The sequence below is a fragment of the Mauremys mutica genome, chromosome 2 (genome assembly GCF_020497125.1).
Source record: "Mauremys mutica isolate MM-2020 ecotype Southern chromosome 2, ASM2049712v1, whole genome shotgun sequence".
NCBI classification, from domain to species: Eukaryota; Metazoa; Chordata; order Testudines; family Geoemydidae; genus Mauremys; species Mauremys mutica.
The window spans coordinates 254,531,734-254,546,971 of record NC_059073.1 but is presented as its reverse complement, the minus strand read 5'-3'; the positions used below and the strand labels follow the sequence as shown (position 1 = coordinate 254,546,971).

Below are 15,238 nucleotides of genomic sequence, written 5' to 3'. Positions count from 1 at the left end.
AAAATATTTAACTAAATTGATTTGGTTTTCTCTGTTCTTTTTACTAATTAATTTGTTTCTTTAAAAGGTTCAGAGATTTTTGTAAGACATAATACACAGGAAGTCTGCTCAGTAAAAGACTCTGTAGGGCTCTACGTTTTCTCCATTCAGTCACATGAAGAAAGTGATATCAGTGCACCAGTTTTTTATGACACAAGCGGGAGAATATCAGGATACATTTACATAGCCATCGCCCTCAAAAATGTCAAATTCTCAAGTTAAGCTTACTGACCAATAAATTATTGCCTTTCAAATCCAAAATGAACAGCATGGGAATTCCTCCTTATATTACATCTTTAAACAAATATTTCCTGCATTTTCTGTGAGGCATAAAAAATTAGAGTGGAATTAAAAAAATGTGTGTTTTAGGTCACAGTAAGTGAAACATATATAAGATCCTTTTATGTGGGCATTTCTGGGCCACTAGCCTTGGGATACTTTTCTTCTCAGTTCCAGAATACAGTTCTAGCTGACACCATTGAGGGGCAGAAACCATCTGGAAACAGAATTGAGACACATGAAGATGAGCCAAAAATTTTCTGGAACATATGGGGCACATCAACAGCAGTGACTGTACACATGTCCATGCTCGTATTTGTGCCATAGCCCCCCTATTCTCCACACCTAAATTCCAGAAGCATGTGTCTGAGGCAAGCAGAGGATGAGTAAGCTGGCATGCCTAAGGGGTGTGGGTAAGTACAAGCCTCAGGCTGTGTCATGGTCTGGTACCTGTGCCAGTTTGCAACGTGGATGGAGTAAAGGGCATGTACTAGGTCTTGAGTTTCAAAAGTCCTCCACCTCCATTCCCACAGTCCAATGGACCCTTTTCTTCCTATAAAGGTCCCAGTTTCCCCTCCCCACCTGTCCTCTCCCGCTCCCCTTAACTGGTAGCAGTGAGTGGGGCAGACCACATTAGAACACTTTCTGTTGCACTCTTATAATCAATACAGGTGAGTACAGCTCCTGCTCTAAGAGCAGCCACCTGGCCCACCTGTCATACCTGGGTGCAGATCAATGTGTTGTTGGAGTACACTGTTATCCATGATGTCTCCTGGAGCAGCAGGCAGATACACCTGTACTGCGATATGTCACAGAGGGTACGTCTAGACTACCCACCATATCGGCGGGTAGCGATCGATTTCTCGGGGATCGATATATCGCGTTTCATCTAGACGCGATATATCAATCCCCGAAAGCACTCCCGTCGACTCCGGAACTCCACCAGCATGAACGGCGGTAGCGGAGTCGACAGGGGGAGCCGTGGACATCAATCCTGCGCCGTGAGGACGAGAGGTAAATTGATCTAAGATACTTCGACTTCAGCTACGCTATTCACGGAGCTGAAGTTGCGTATCTTAGATCAATCGCGCCCCCCCCCAGTGTAGACCAGCCCAGAGGCTGGAGCAGGCAGACAGTAAGCAGACTCCAGCCCAGTGCCGGGAATGCATAAAGCACCCAAGGCTCTTAGACCAGAGGACAAAAGATACCAACAGTCCCTTCAGGAGGACTGGTACATACCCCTGAAGTGGCTCATAATTCCCTCCTCAACCCCACCTCATCTGATGGGATGCTGATGAGGGCTAGGGTAAGAAGGCAGCAGGGACATAGAAGATACCCTAGAGGACAAGGAACATGTGATTCTATACCTCTATGTGGAGGAGCTGGTTGAGGAAGCCCCCTGACAAACATGAGGAGGACCCTGAGCCATGGCAGAAACCAGAACCAGAGGCTGGTAAGTTACAATAGACCCTGCCACATACACCGTCCCCTCCAATATCTCTGCTTGCTCTGGTGCTACAGTCCTGATTTTAAGTCCCGCGGCATATGAAATACTGTGCACTGACTCCTCCTCAGTGGGTAATATGCCATGCATTGCTATGTCTGCATTTGAACTGCAATGCTGAAGCTACAGCACTGTCATGCCACATCCCCTTAAATTCCTCCAACTCCCCCCCACCCAGCTCCCACTTTGCTCCATCCTGAAATGATCCCCAAGTAAGACATGGCAATAAATCAGTGATTGTATTGATTTTTGATGAACGATGATTATGCGTTTAGCAAAGCTAGGTCTTAAAGACAGATTACTAATGAAAAATCATTGTGTCCCCATGTCTGTGCATTTCTCAGCCAGTGGTCAGGCGGAGCTGGTCCCAGGGCTGTGTGGACCAGGGAAAGAGAAAGGTTGATTTAGAAAGGTCCTGGGTGGGGATGGGACAGTTGTAGACTATTTAGAGTTAATTGTCTAAAATTAGTAACTGCTGCCTCTTTTGGTTTAGAAGATTACACATTTTTTCAGTGCTTCTCCAACCCCTCTGTTTTTACTGTCCCTGTACAAACAGGATCCACTCAGAACGGAAGGAGGATTAGGGTGAAGGGGGGATTAAATCCGGGAGGGGAACACCTTGGTTGTCTCAGGAAAAGTTAGTCACAGTAGTCATTCTCCTTTGGAAGATGACAAAACGTTTATTGTCTCTGACCCTGATGTCTGGCCTCTTTTTGCCTCAAGCTATGCTGTACAAGTTGGGGAAAATGGGTGTGAGAAGGTGGTCTGGTGGTTGGATAAACAGTGTGATGCCCCTTGGCAGTGGAGAGGCGAGGGACTTGTGGTGCTGATCTAAAACTTCAGGGAACCAAATAAAGTTGTGGTCTGTCTCTGTCTTTTCCTGTCCATTTTACTGTAGTTAGGCAGGAAGAAGCAGGATGTTCTGGTGATGTCAGAGAGGGGTGGGGGAGGTGGGGGAGATTGTGGTTTGCAGCTCCCTTTGCACAGAAACTCTCTGTTATCTGAGCATATAGTCAATTTCCAGTCAAATTGTCTCCCAGTCCTGTAAGCATATTTCAGCAAATTTCTGGTGTAGCAGAAAACTCCAGTTGGAACTTGAGGTTCAACAGCAGTGCAAAACTGCTTGGTCCATCGGCCCAGGCCAGGGAAGTTAATGATCCAACCAGAGGACCAAATTTGGTGATGAATCCTGGTCACATGCCACCTGAGGTACATTGCACGTATGCTAAGAAGCTGACCATACACCTCCATTCAGCAATTTGTAGAGAAGTGACCATTAGCAGAGACATCTCTCTGGCATCAATTGACAGATCTCCTCCACAGGAGTGGAATGGCACTTCTTTTTTTCCGTTCTGGTACCTTGAAAACCACTATTTTCACCAACTGTTGGCCAACCTTTAAAGATGACTTTGAAAACTGGTAACATAGCTCCTGGAAGAAACTGCCACCTCTTGCTGCCTCACCTTGAGACACTATGGACAGTTTACATTTTTTTTAAACATGAGGGTTTGGGGATTTGTTTTTGTAATCATTGGTAGCCTCTGCTCCATCCTCATGGCTGCAAAAGCTGTTTGAGAACAGTCTAATCGATGCATTCCTAGAATGCTGAAAAGTATCAAAATTGTGGCCTTCTACAGCAAAGTTATGTTATGTGGGGAGATTCTTGGATTCTTCAAAAGGAAAAATTATTTTATATATATATATATATATATATATAAAATATGCTACTCTTCTCTTGGAATTGGCAGGACCCTCAGCTCCTAAGAGGGAAACTGTTCCACCAAGAGGGCAGGAGCAGCATCCTAGAGACAGGAGAGGCAGATGGAGAAGGACCCTGGAGGAGGATGGACAGGAAAACCCAGGAGCAGTTTAAATTCCACAAGGCATGGGAGGAATGGGCTCTTCAGCAGGAAAAGACATTGATGAACTGGTTCATGGAGCAGGAGGCACGGGTTAGGGAATGGGAGTGTTCCCTAATGGAGAGGCACATTGAATTGGTAGCTGAACGAGTTTGAGGTCTACCTGTGCTGAGGCCAGGAACCTGTCCATGAAACACCATGTCCCTCTTTCTCCTTTTGCTGCCACCTAGGGTGCTGCTAAGCCGGAAGATCCTCTTTCAAGGAATCCCTAAGTGACTGGGAGGAGACCAGATTCTTGCTCTCAGGTTCCTGTATCCATTCTCATTTAAATGATTCGTCCAACAAGTTGATTTATGCTTTTACTGGCCTCATTGATAGCCAGGTTTCATGTCTGGTCCCAACTGGAATGACTGCCTTGGCTTTGTTTATGTACACACATACAATCCCTACTGAGTGTGGTTAATCTCTCTATATACCCACTGTGCTCCTACATATCCAGCCAACTGGGTAGCATAGTTGAAACTTTTGCGTATCTCTCAGAAGTTGTGTAATTTATCCCATAATCAGAGATGGAAACATATTCAATTGAAAAGCTATATGGAGGAAGGAGTGACGGAGATAAGTTGGTATCCTGGAACACACCCATACTGGAAAATTTTTATTCCTAAATCTAAACACCTGGAATCCAGAATTTGCAAGCTGCTTTGAACAGAATGCTACTGAAGTCCTGAAAATAGTACAAGAACATGATTACATTGTGGAAAGAATTTTCCAGCTAAAATGGAATTCCATTCTTTGTAACATGCACAATTTGACTCTGAAAAAAGCTCTTCTGGGTGCACTTTAGGGCAACGAAATGTCATAAAAACAAAGGCACATCAATGCATCTTCTCTGAGAATGCCCTAAAATCCAACCCTTATGAGAAGAAGTAACCACTAGAACTGCTTTAATTTTACATGAGGATCCAGGTTCTTTCCATGGGAAAGTCCATCAATGGGGGCAGAAGCTGTGGCACAACCCCCACTTCACCAGGGGCTATGCACTGGCAGGTATAGCCTGTGCCAAGGTTGGCTGGGGAAGGAGCTGGAGTAGGATGGGTGGGCAATTGACCAGATCAGCACTCTTCACCAGCAGGGCTCCTCTAATGTTAAGATTTAAACACATTTGTTTATGACATTAAAATACCCTAAATATCTGAAAGCTTGGACATATTTCTTGTTGTAACACCATCCTTAACTCTGCCCTTCATGCCCCAATCATTCTTCACAGGTTAGAACTTTTAAGTACAAGCCACAGACCCCTACTATCCCAGAGAAAACTCTACATAGTGGCCTGTGAACAGCTAACATACCCACTAATTGGAGATCAGATCTGTCCTTTCTGTATAGACCAAAGATCACAATATTTCATACATTACCCTCACCATATGGGCTACAGAAGACCCTTCTATAGTCCTTCAACCCTTCTATTGACTGGAAAGCCAACTCTACCCTATTCTGTTGTCCAGTGTTGGTCAGAGACCATCATGCTCCAAATACAGTCCTCAAAGAGAAACATTGTCCATATTTGCTCTGAATATATCAGGCACAGACCCCTAATATCATAAAGTTTTCTCTGCACTCGATATAGGCTGACAGGGGTATAAATTTGACCTATGCTCATGCATGAATCAGAGCTTGCAATATGGGTGGGTGAGCAGCCTTTCCAGGGATGCTGTTCCCTCTCCCACACAGATGGGGGAAGTGTGGGTGAAGCCTTAGCTCCACTCCCACCCCCACCCAAAGGTACCAAACAGTGTAGCTGAATCAGCAAAGAGGTGGAAATAAGCTGGAAAATAAGTAGGCTATAATCATTTCTGTGATTTGTCATCTGTATTTGTTTCTAAACTCCCTGCTTGACACTGCCATTTCACTTTGTATACTGAAAATAGCAAAAGTAAAAGGGTTTATTATATTTTATTTTTCACAATGTAGAAAAATGGGGGAGAAAAAATGGAAGAACAAATAAAGTTTTCTGGTACTCTAGAAAAGCCAAAGGAAATAATAGACATTTTTGCAGTTATCCAAAGGCAGTAGATATGAAGCATTTCTGATTTAATTTGTGTAATGGGTTTTTAATGCACCAGAAATCTCCAAGATGATTATTCACCATCAGTAAAAATAAAGACAGAAACCAAATTCTGATATATACCTTGCCTCATTTAATTGAATCCTCTGAAAGTACAGCACCACCATCTACTGATCAGTGGGCTGAACTACTAGCAGAGGCCCAGATTCAAGAAGGTGCTTAGGTAGTGCTTGACTTCAGTGAAACTACTCATGGCCTTAAAGTTATGCAAATGTTTAAGTACCATCCCATATTGGACCAGATTTACTCGCATGTTGAATTTGTTTTAAAAGAGCGTTGAATTTCTTTTAAAAGAGTAGTTATAGAAGATAGCAAAACACCTAGGCTCACTAACAATTATCTTTCCTACTATCATATTTTTATTATTATGAAACTAGAAAACTCCACTATTTAAGTTCAACAGATGAAGTTGTGCTATCCCAGGAAATTAATAGATACAGGTTATTCAAATAACATTTTGCATACATGTTACAAGTTATTCAAAACGTGTGATAATAGCTTCTTTAAGAAATCAGATCCAGACTAACACGGCTACCCCTCTGATTCTTTAAGAAAGAAACCCTGGTTAACATTACATCTAGAAGATTTAAAAATGGGTTCTTCATTATTAAGTAATAAAAACCCGATCCAAAAAATTTTGTGTATTAAAACATTGAAAGAATTTAGCTGTTAGGGGTAGGGTGTACCAACCCCAGACTGGGTCAGTAGGGGTTAATGAGAGCCTGGGGCCTCAATCAGCCTTGCCCTGCTACACCTGCGGTAGGTGTCAAGCCTGGAGGGAGGAGTTAAAAGAGCTGAATCTGGTCCAGGTAGGGGCTGGCCAGAAATGACAGTAGTTTGCCAATTCTCTGTGAGAGAAGCCTGTCTGGAGCCCGAGAGCTGAGTTGGGCTACTGGCAGACAGAGCTTCTCTGAAGGAAGATAGGCCTGCATCAGGGAGCCCAAGGCAGTTGGGAAGGAAAGCTGGAGGAAGTAAATCTACCCTGTATTCTCTACGAAGGGGTCTGCAGTGAGCAGGAAGGCTCCTGCTGAGTCAGGGACTGTCCTGCCAACTGTCCTGCAGCAGAACCAGTGAGATGATGGAAAGTGCTGAGAAGCTTGGTGGTGACAGTGAACCTGGGGAAGAGGCTTGGCAATAGTGAGGCTGATATGCTGTGAGCCTTGGAAGTGGCTGTTGCAAAGGCTCAAGACACAGCAAGGTAGGAAGTGGTCCAGGAATGCACTAAGGGGTCTGTGTAGTTCTTATTAAGGGTTCCTGCACCAGAAACTTGTAGAGTGGGAAGGCTTGGGCTCCCCCATCTGCCCACTGAGGAAGGGGGTGTGGAAATCCCCTGACAAGGGATAAGGCCTTTTGAAATCCCTGAGAGCAAGGGTAAGGACGAGTGAGTTTGGAGTTGGACTCAAGGCCTAATGCAAGGTCAACAGACTGTTAATATGTTGGACTACTGGCTTACCCCGGAAAGCGGGGAGAATAAGTAGGCTTGGAAGGATTCAGTTTTAATTAATGACCTGTTAGTAAACGTCAGTTTCAGCTAACACACTGAAATTGGTCTTAAAAAAATTTAGTAACAGTGTGACTGCAGGGATCAGGCGTCACCAGCCCTAGGGCAGCACAGGGAGCCCTCTGTAGCCTTGTTACCATAGGAGGGAAGGAGTGCTCAGGTCTGTGACAGCAGAGCTGCAGAGGACTCCCTGCACCGTCTCAGGGCCGGGGGGCACCTGATCCCCACAGGCACAATCTGCAGAGGGAGGCAATGGTCATTGTCGCAGAGCAGACCCCGAGCTAGCACTGTGAGGAAGATGAGCCCCCGGCCACAGAGGAGGCCTCCCCTTGCTGAATAGTTCTTGCTCTAGGCGGGAATGGATCAACAGCGGCATGGCCTCCCCTGCGGCCAAGGGCTTGTCGTCTTCCTTACAGTCCTGGCTGGGGGAGAGGGGTCTCTGCTCCTGCAGGATGACTGCGGACTCCCCTGCACCTTGTGCCCACTGTCTTGGGCTACTGGGCAACACAGGGAGCGAGCACCCTGTAGCCCTGCTGCCAGTACTACCCTAACGTTAACCTCAATCCTACCCCCCATAGCTGTAAAAATATAAAATAGTCCATTTTTATTGTTAAGATATTTTTCCTCCAGTTTTTACTTCTGCCCAGCCTAACTCCATGTGACAGCCCTGCAGCTGGGTCACAGGAAGAAGCAGGGCCAGAGTAGCTGTCAGCAAGTGCTGCCAAAGGAAGAGGGCCTGTAATGTCATCTCCAGCCGCAAGGTGGTGTGCTAGCTGGTAAATCATTTAAGTGTGTATAAAACAAAGGTATATGTAATTTAGTTCAGTGTTCCTGTATGTCAGTAGGTGTTCGGAGAAGGGCTGAGTTGGCAGTTAGAGCTAATTACATTTTGTTGAACTTGACCATATTAATAATAAATCCTTTCCTAGAAAGGCCATTTTCATAGATATAAGGGGCTAAGTGTATGCATGATGCACCTTTATTTATTTAAATGGATTAATTGGGCCTGTAATCTTTATATGGTAGAATTGCTCAGGGTTTTTTTTACTTTTGAAATACATGTGCAATATTTAGATCGGCTCTTCTGGCTTTGGTTGAGAATTAACTCATCTACACTTGCATTCATGGGAAACTATTAATAGGAATGATACGGATACTAAAAGCTTCGCACTGCTCTGCTAACTCTTCCTATTTCATGGAACACTTTGGGGTCTTATTTTGCTCTCAGTTACACTGGAGCAACTCAGGATAACTCCAGTGAAGTTACACTGGTTTAAAACTGGTACTGGAGGGATTAAAATAAAGCCTGCAGGGTATGATTGTGTGTTGCTCTGTAACTTGCACTGTCACTTACCCCAGAGTAGACTGGTGTAAAAAGCTATTGGATCGGAATGATAGCATTTTACACACATTGTACTAGTGTAAATGACAACCCAAGGTGCAATACAACAGGGAATCAGGTCTGCAGTCATCCTCTCCTACTCAGGTCTCCCCAGCCTCATTTTCAAGCTACCCTTTATGCCTGTAATAGCCTCCCTGATCCATGTATCTTTTCTCTGTGTGCATGTATGTGTTTTAGAATATGCTAAGAAAAAGACGTCAAACCTTAACAATGCATAGGACCAAATTCTCTTCTAGTGTAAACTGACACAGTTCCATTGACACTAATGGAGCTATGCCATCTTACTCCAGCAGATAATTTTGGCCCACAATCTATTCACATGACTTTGTTAATCCATTCCTCTCCCCCTACTGTGCCTGTGCATTGTCTAACTTAGATTGTGAGGGCCAGGAATTTAGTAGTCCTTTATTTGCCTTTGAGTACCATGTACACCTCTGGGCCTGTAGATACAATAAATAATTACTTACTACCTTTTGAACAAAGAAGCAGATACAGACCAAGTGGGTTGCCTTGTCTTTGAATACAACCAGGAGAATTTACAAGTGTTTGCCACAGGAGGGCTCTCCTAAAGTATCCTAAATTCAATAAGGAAATCAAACTGAATAAAGACCACATACAGCAGTTTAAACCAAACTTGACCCCTACCTAGTCTGTACCAAAAGCATATGCAACATTTATTGAAAAAACTAGATAAGAATGGCCATACTGGATCAGACAATTGCTCCATCTAGCCTGTTGTCTTTTGACAGTGGATAGGCCAGATGCTTGAATAGCATGAACAGATCATGGCAATTTTGAGTGATCCTTCCCCTATTGTCCAGTCCCAGCTTCTGGCAGTTGGAGGTTTAGGGACACCTGGAGCATGGGATTGTGTCCATGACCATCTTGGCTAATAGACATTGAAGCCATGAGCCCACTGGAGCCATTCCACCATGAACCCAGTTATACTTTTGGCATTGAGAGCATCCCCTGGCAATGAATTCCACAGGTTGACTGTGTTCTGTGAAGTACTTTCTTTTGTTTGTTTAAACCTGTTGCCTATTAATTTCATTGGATGAACCGTGGTTCTTATGTTTAGGTGAAGGAGTAAATAACACTTCCCTATACACTTTCTCCACAACATTAATAATTTGAGACCTCTAACATATCCCCTCTTAGTTCTTTTTTTCTAAGTTGAATAGTTCCACTCTTTTAAATCTGTTTCATACAGCTAATTTATGTGCCATTCTCTGTAACTTTTCCAATTCTAATATATCCTTTTTGAGATGGACCAACCAAAACTGCATGCAGGATTCAAGCTGTGGGTATATGATATTTTCTGTTTTATTGTCAATCCCTCTCCTAATGGTTTCTAACATTATGTTAGCTTTTTTGGACTGTTGCTGCACATGGAGCAGATGTTTTCAGAGAACTATTCACAATGACTCCAAGAACAGGAGTACTTGTGGCACCTTGGAGACTAACAAATTTATTTCAGCATCAGCTTTCGTGGGCTACAGCTCACTTCTTTGGATGCATAGAATGGAACACACAGACAGAAGATATTTATAGTTTTTGCGGATACAGATTAACACGGCTGCTACTCTGAAAAATGACTCCAAGATCATTCTTGAGTGGTAATAGCTAATTTAAACCCCATCATTTTGTATGTATTATTGGGATTATGTTTTCCAATGCACATTGCTTTGCACTTATCAACATTGAATTTCATCTACCATTTTGTTGCCCAGTCATTCCATTTGGTGAGATCCCTTTGTAATTCTTCACAGTCTGCTTTGGACTTACAAAATTGCTCAAGATAATTATCTTCTGCAAATTTTGCCACCTCACTGTTCACCTGTTTTTCTAGATCATTTATGAATGTTGAACAGCACAGGTTCCAAACAGATCCTTGAGGGACACCACTATTTACTTCTTTATTGTTTAAAACAGACCATTTATTCCTACCCTTTGTTTCCTATCTTTTAACCAGTTACCAATGCATGAAAGGACCTTCCCTCTTATCCTATGATCACTTACTTTGCTTAAGAGAATTTTGTGAGCGACCTTGTCACAGGCTTTCTGAACATCCAAGTATATTATATGGACTGGATCACCCTTTTTCACATGTTCATTGACAATCTCAAAGAATTCTAATAGATGAGTGAGGCATAATTTCTCTTTACAAAAGTCATGGTGACTCTTTCCCCCAACATAGTGTTCATCTATGTGTCTGATAATTCTGTTCTTTACTATAGTTTTAATCAATTTTCCTGGTCCTAAAGTTAGGCAATCCTGGCAATGACAGGCCAATAAGCTACAGGAGTCTTGTTTAAAAATCAGCGCTACTCAGCTAATTTAAGTGATAGGTACGTACCACAGTTAATAGTTCTGCAATTTCATATTTGAGTTCCTTCCGAACTCAGGGGGGGATACCATCTGGTTCTGGTGACTTAGAACTGATTGATTATATCTATTTGTTCCAAAACCACCTCTACTGACACCTCTGTCTGAGGGTACGTCTACACTACGGGACTATTCCGAATTTGCATAAACCGGTTTTGTAAAACAGATTTTATAAAATCGATTGCGCGCGGCCACACTAAACACATTAAATCGGTGGTGTGCGTCCATGGTCCGAGGCTAGCGTCGATTTCTGGAGCGTTGCACTGTGGGTAGCTATCCCGTAGCTATCCCATAGTTCCCGCAGCCTCCCCCGCCCCTTGGCATTTCCGGGTTGAGATCCCAGTGCCTGATGGGGCAAAAATCATTGTCGCGGGTGGTTCTGGGTACAGCTTCACCCCTCCCTCCCTGAGCAGCAGACAACCGTTTCGCGCCTTTTTTTGCTTGGTGAACTGTGCAGACGCCATAGCACAGCAAGCATGGACCCTGCTCAGCTCCATACCGCAATCGTGAATGTTTTAAACACCTCGCGCGCTCTAGTGCAGTCTACCAGGACCTTCAATCCGAGGCGAGGAGGAGGCGGATACGGCAGCGCGGCGATGACAGTGATGAGGACGTAGACACAGAATTCTCTCAAACCGCGGGCCCCTGCGCTTTGGAGATCCTGATGGTAATGGGGCAGATTCTATCCATTGAACGCCGATTTTGGGCCCGGGAAACAAGCACTGACTGGTGGGACCGCATTGTGTTGCAGGTGTGGGACGATTCCCAGTGGCTGCGAAACTTTCGCATGCGTAAGGGCACTTTCATGGAACTTTGTGACTTGCTTGCCCCTGCCCTGAAACGCCGTAATACCAAGATGAGAGCAGCCCTCACAGTAGAGAAGCGAGTGGCGATAGCCCTGTGGAAGCTTGCAACGCCAGACAGCTACCGGTCAGTCGGGAATCAATTTGGAGTTGGAAAATCTACTGTGGGGGCTGCTGTGATGCAAGTAGCCAAAGCAATCACTAAGCTGCTGCTACGAAAGGTTGTGACTCTGGGAAACGTGCAGGCCATAGTGGATGGCTTTGCTGCAATGGGATTCCCTAACTGTGGGGGGGCGATAGATGGAACCCATATCCCTATCTTGGCACCGCAGCGCCAGGGCACCCAGTACGTAAACCGCAAGGGGTACTTTTCAATGGTGCTGCAAGCACTGGTAGATCACAAGGGACGTTTCACAAACATCCACGTGGGATGGCCAGGGAGGGTTCATGACACTCGCGTCTTCAGAAGCACTACTCTGTTTAAACGGCTGCAGCAAGGGAATTACTTCCCAGACCAGAAAATAACAGTTGGGGATGTTGAAATGCCTGTCGTTATCCTGGGGGACCCAGCCTACCCCTTGATGCCATGGCTCATGAAGCCATACACAGGCAGCCTGGACAGTGGTCAGGATCTGTTCAATTACAGGCTGAGCAAGTGCAGAATGGTGGTGGAATGGGCATTTGGCCGTTTAAAGGCGCGCTGGCGGACATTACTCACTCGCTCAGACCTCAGCCAAACCAATGTCCCCTATGTTATTACTGCTTGCTGTATTCTCCACAATCTCTGTGAGAGTAAGGGGGAGACCTTTATGGCGGGGTGGGAGGCTGAGGCAAATCACCTGGCCGCTGATTACGCGCAGCCAGACACCAGGGAGATTAGAAGAGCACACCAGGAAGCGGTGCGCATCAGAGAAGCTTTGAAAACGAGCTTCATCAATGGCCAGGGTACAGTGTGACTGCTGTGTTTGTTGATGAACACCCAACCCCCTTGATTGACTCAGTCCCTGTAAGCAACTCCCCCTCCCCCTTCGAGTACAGCTTACTTATGCAAATAAAGTCACTCTCATTTAAAAAGCATGAATTCTTTATTGATTCCTTATAAAAAGAGGGAGAGAAGTAAGGGTGTGGTTTGGGAGGAGGATAGGAGGGATGGAGAAGGCCATTAAAAAAAAAAATTCACAGTAACGACAGCCTTCTGGTTGGGCTGTCCACGGGGGTGGAGTGGGCGGGTGCACGGAGCCTCCCCCCACGCGTTCTTACACGTCTGGGTGAGGAGGATGTGGAACAAGGTGAGGGTTGAGGGTGGTTATACAGGGGCTGCAGCGGCACTCTGTGATCATGCTGCCTTTCCTGAAGCTCCACAAGACGCCGGAGCATGTCAGTTTGATCACGCAGCAGCCCCAGAGTTGCATCCCGCCACCGCTGATCTTCCTGCCGCCACCGCTGATTTTCCTGCCGGTCTTCCTGCCGCCACCTCTCATCTCGGTTGTCCCTCCTGTCCTCACGTTCATCCCTCCTGTCCTCACGTTCACTGGCCTCTTTCCTGTAATTTGAAACCACGTCCTTCCACTCATTCAGATGAGCTCTTTCATTGCGTGTAACTTCCATAATATCCGAGAACATCTCATCTCGCGTCTTCTTTTTCCTCCGCCTTATCTGTGCTAGCCTTTGGGATGGAGGAGGGATGGTTGAAACATTTGCAGCTGCATGAGGGAGATAAATATTTAGAAAGATACATTTTACAGAACAATGATTATACTCTTTCACAGTGAAAAGAAGTATTCACCTAGCACATGTGATTTCCCTACAAGGTCGCATTTTTAATCTTAATAGTGAGTGCCTGCAGCTCTGGAGTTACAGATCTCACAGACACAGGTCCAGGCATCAGAATTCAGCTTGCATGCGGCCATGGTAAGCCACTGTCTTTCTGCTTCTGTAGTGATGTACCCCTCCCCCCCAACGCATGGCTAATACCACGCTAGCTCCCTGCTAATCAACAACCTTCCCCCCCCCTACCCACTGCGTGTCTGGGACCTTGGGGAAGATCGCCGGTGACCAAACACAGAAAAGATCATAGGCATTTCACTCCTCCCCTCCCCCCGCGTCGCGACGTGCAGGCACGTTTTTTTTTAAGCTGATGCAGTCCACGAACCCAGTAGAAAAATGGCCACCCCCCTTACTTAAATTCCTGATTTTAACCAGGTTATCCTGAACGATATCACTTTGCTGAGGATAACAGAACAAGATAAAGAACGGATGCTTCTTGAATGCCAGCAGTCACCGGGACCATACGCTGCTATGCTTTGCCACGCAATGATACCTGATTACTTGCTACATGCATGGCGTGGTAAAGTGTCCTACCACGGTGGGCGGAACAAGGCTGCCTTGCCCAGAAACCTTCTGGAAAGGCTTCTGGAGTACCTACAGGAGCGCTTCATCGAGATGTCCCTGGAGGATTTCCTCTCAATCCCCGGACATGTTAACAAACTTTTCTAAGTAACTATACTGTCTGCGAATGCATCCCAAGTCCTCAGGGCAAATCAATCATTAAAAAAGGCTTGCTTAAAAAACAATGTTTGCTATTTGCAAAGGTACACTCACCAGAGCTCCCTTCCATGGCGTCATTGTCTGGGATAGTGGCTTGTGAGGGCTGGGAGGACGGTAATTCCGTCAGGGTGATAAAAAGCTCCTGGCTGCTGGGGCTCACGGAGTGCTGTGTGCTCTCTGCTATGTCTTCCTCCTCTTCTTCATCTTCATCTTCCCCGTCTGCATAATCCTCAGCCATGGCAGAGATTACAACCCCCACCTCGGAATCCACCATCAGGGGTGGGGTATTTGTGGCGCAGCCCCCTAAAATTGCATGCAGCTCAGCATAGAAGCGGCATGTTTTTCGACCTGCCCCGGACCTTCCGTTTGCTTCTTTGGTTTTCTGGTAGCCTTGTCTGAGCTCCTTAACTTTCACTCTGCACTGCACTGAGTCCCGGCTGTGGCCTTTATCCGTCATAGCCTTAGAAATTCTTTCAAATACTTTTTCATTTCGTCTTTTGGAACGCAGTTCTGTTAGCACTGAATCCTCTCCCCAGATAGCGATCAGATCCAGTACCTCCCGTGCAGTCCATGCTGGGGCTCTTTTACGATTCTCAGGAGACTGCATTGTTAACTGTGCTGATGAGCTGTGCGTGGTCACCTGTGCTGATGAGATGAAATCTCCACGCTGGGGAAGCAGGAAATGAATTTCAAAAGTTCGCGGGGCTTTTCCTGTCTACCTGGCCAGTGCATCCGAGTTCAGAATGCTGTCCAGAGCGGTCACTGGTGCACTGTGGGATAGCTCCCGGAGG

General features: G+C 45.5%; 1 long non-coding RNA gene across 1 annotated transcript in view; it reads left to right on the top strand.

The window, feature by feature from the left end:
• The window catches only part of LOC123362751, a 52,315-nt gene that overhangs the window by 18,572 nt on the left and 18,505 nt on the right, over positions 1 to 15,238 (top strand). The window contains exon 4 of the long non-coding RNA XR_006576548.1: positions 490 to 731. This is a non-coding gene — a long non-coding RNA (uncharacterized LOC123362751). The remainder of the gene's footprint in view (positions 1 to 489; positions 732 to 15,238) is intronic.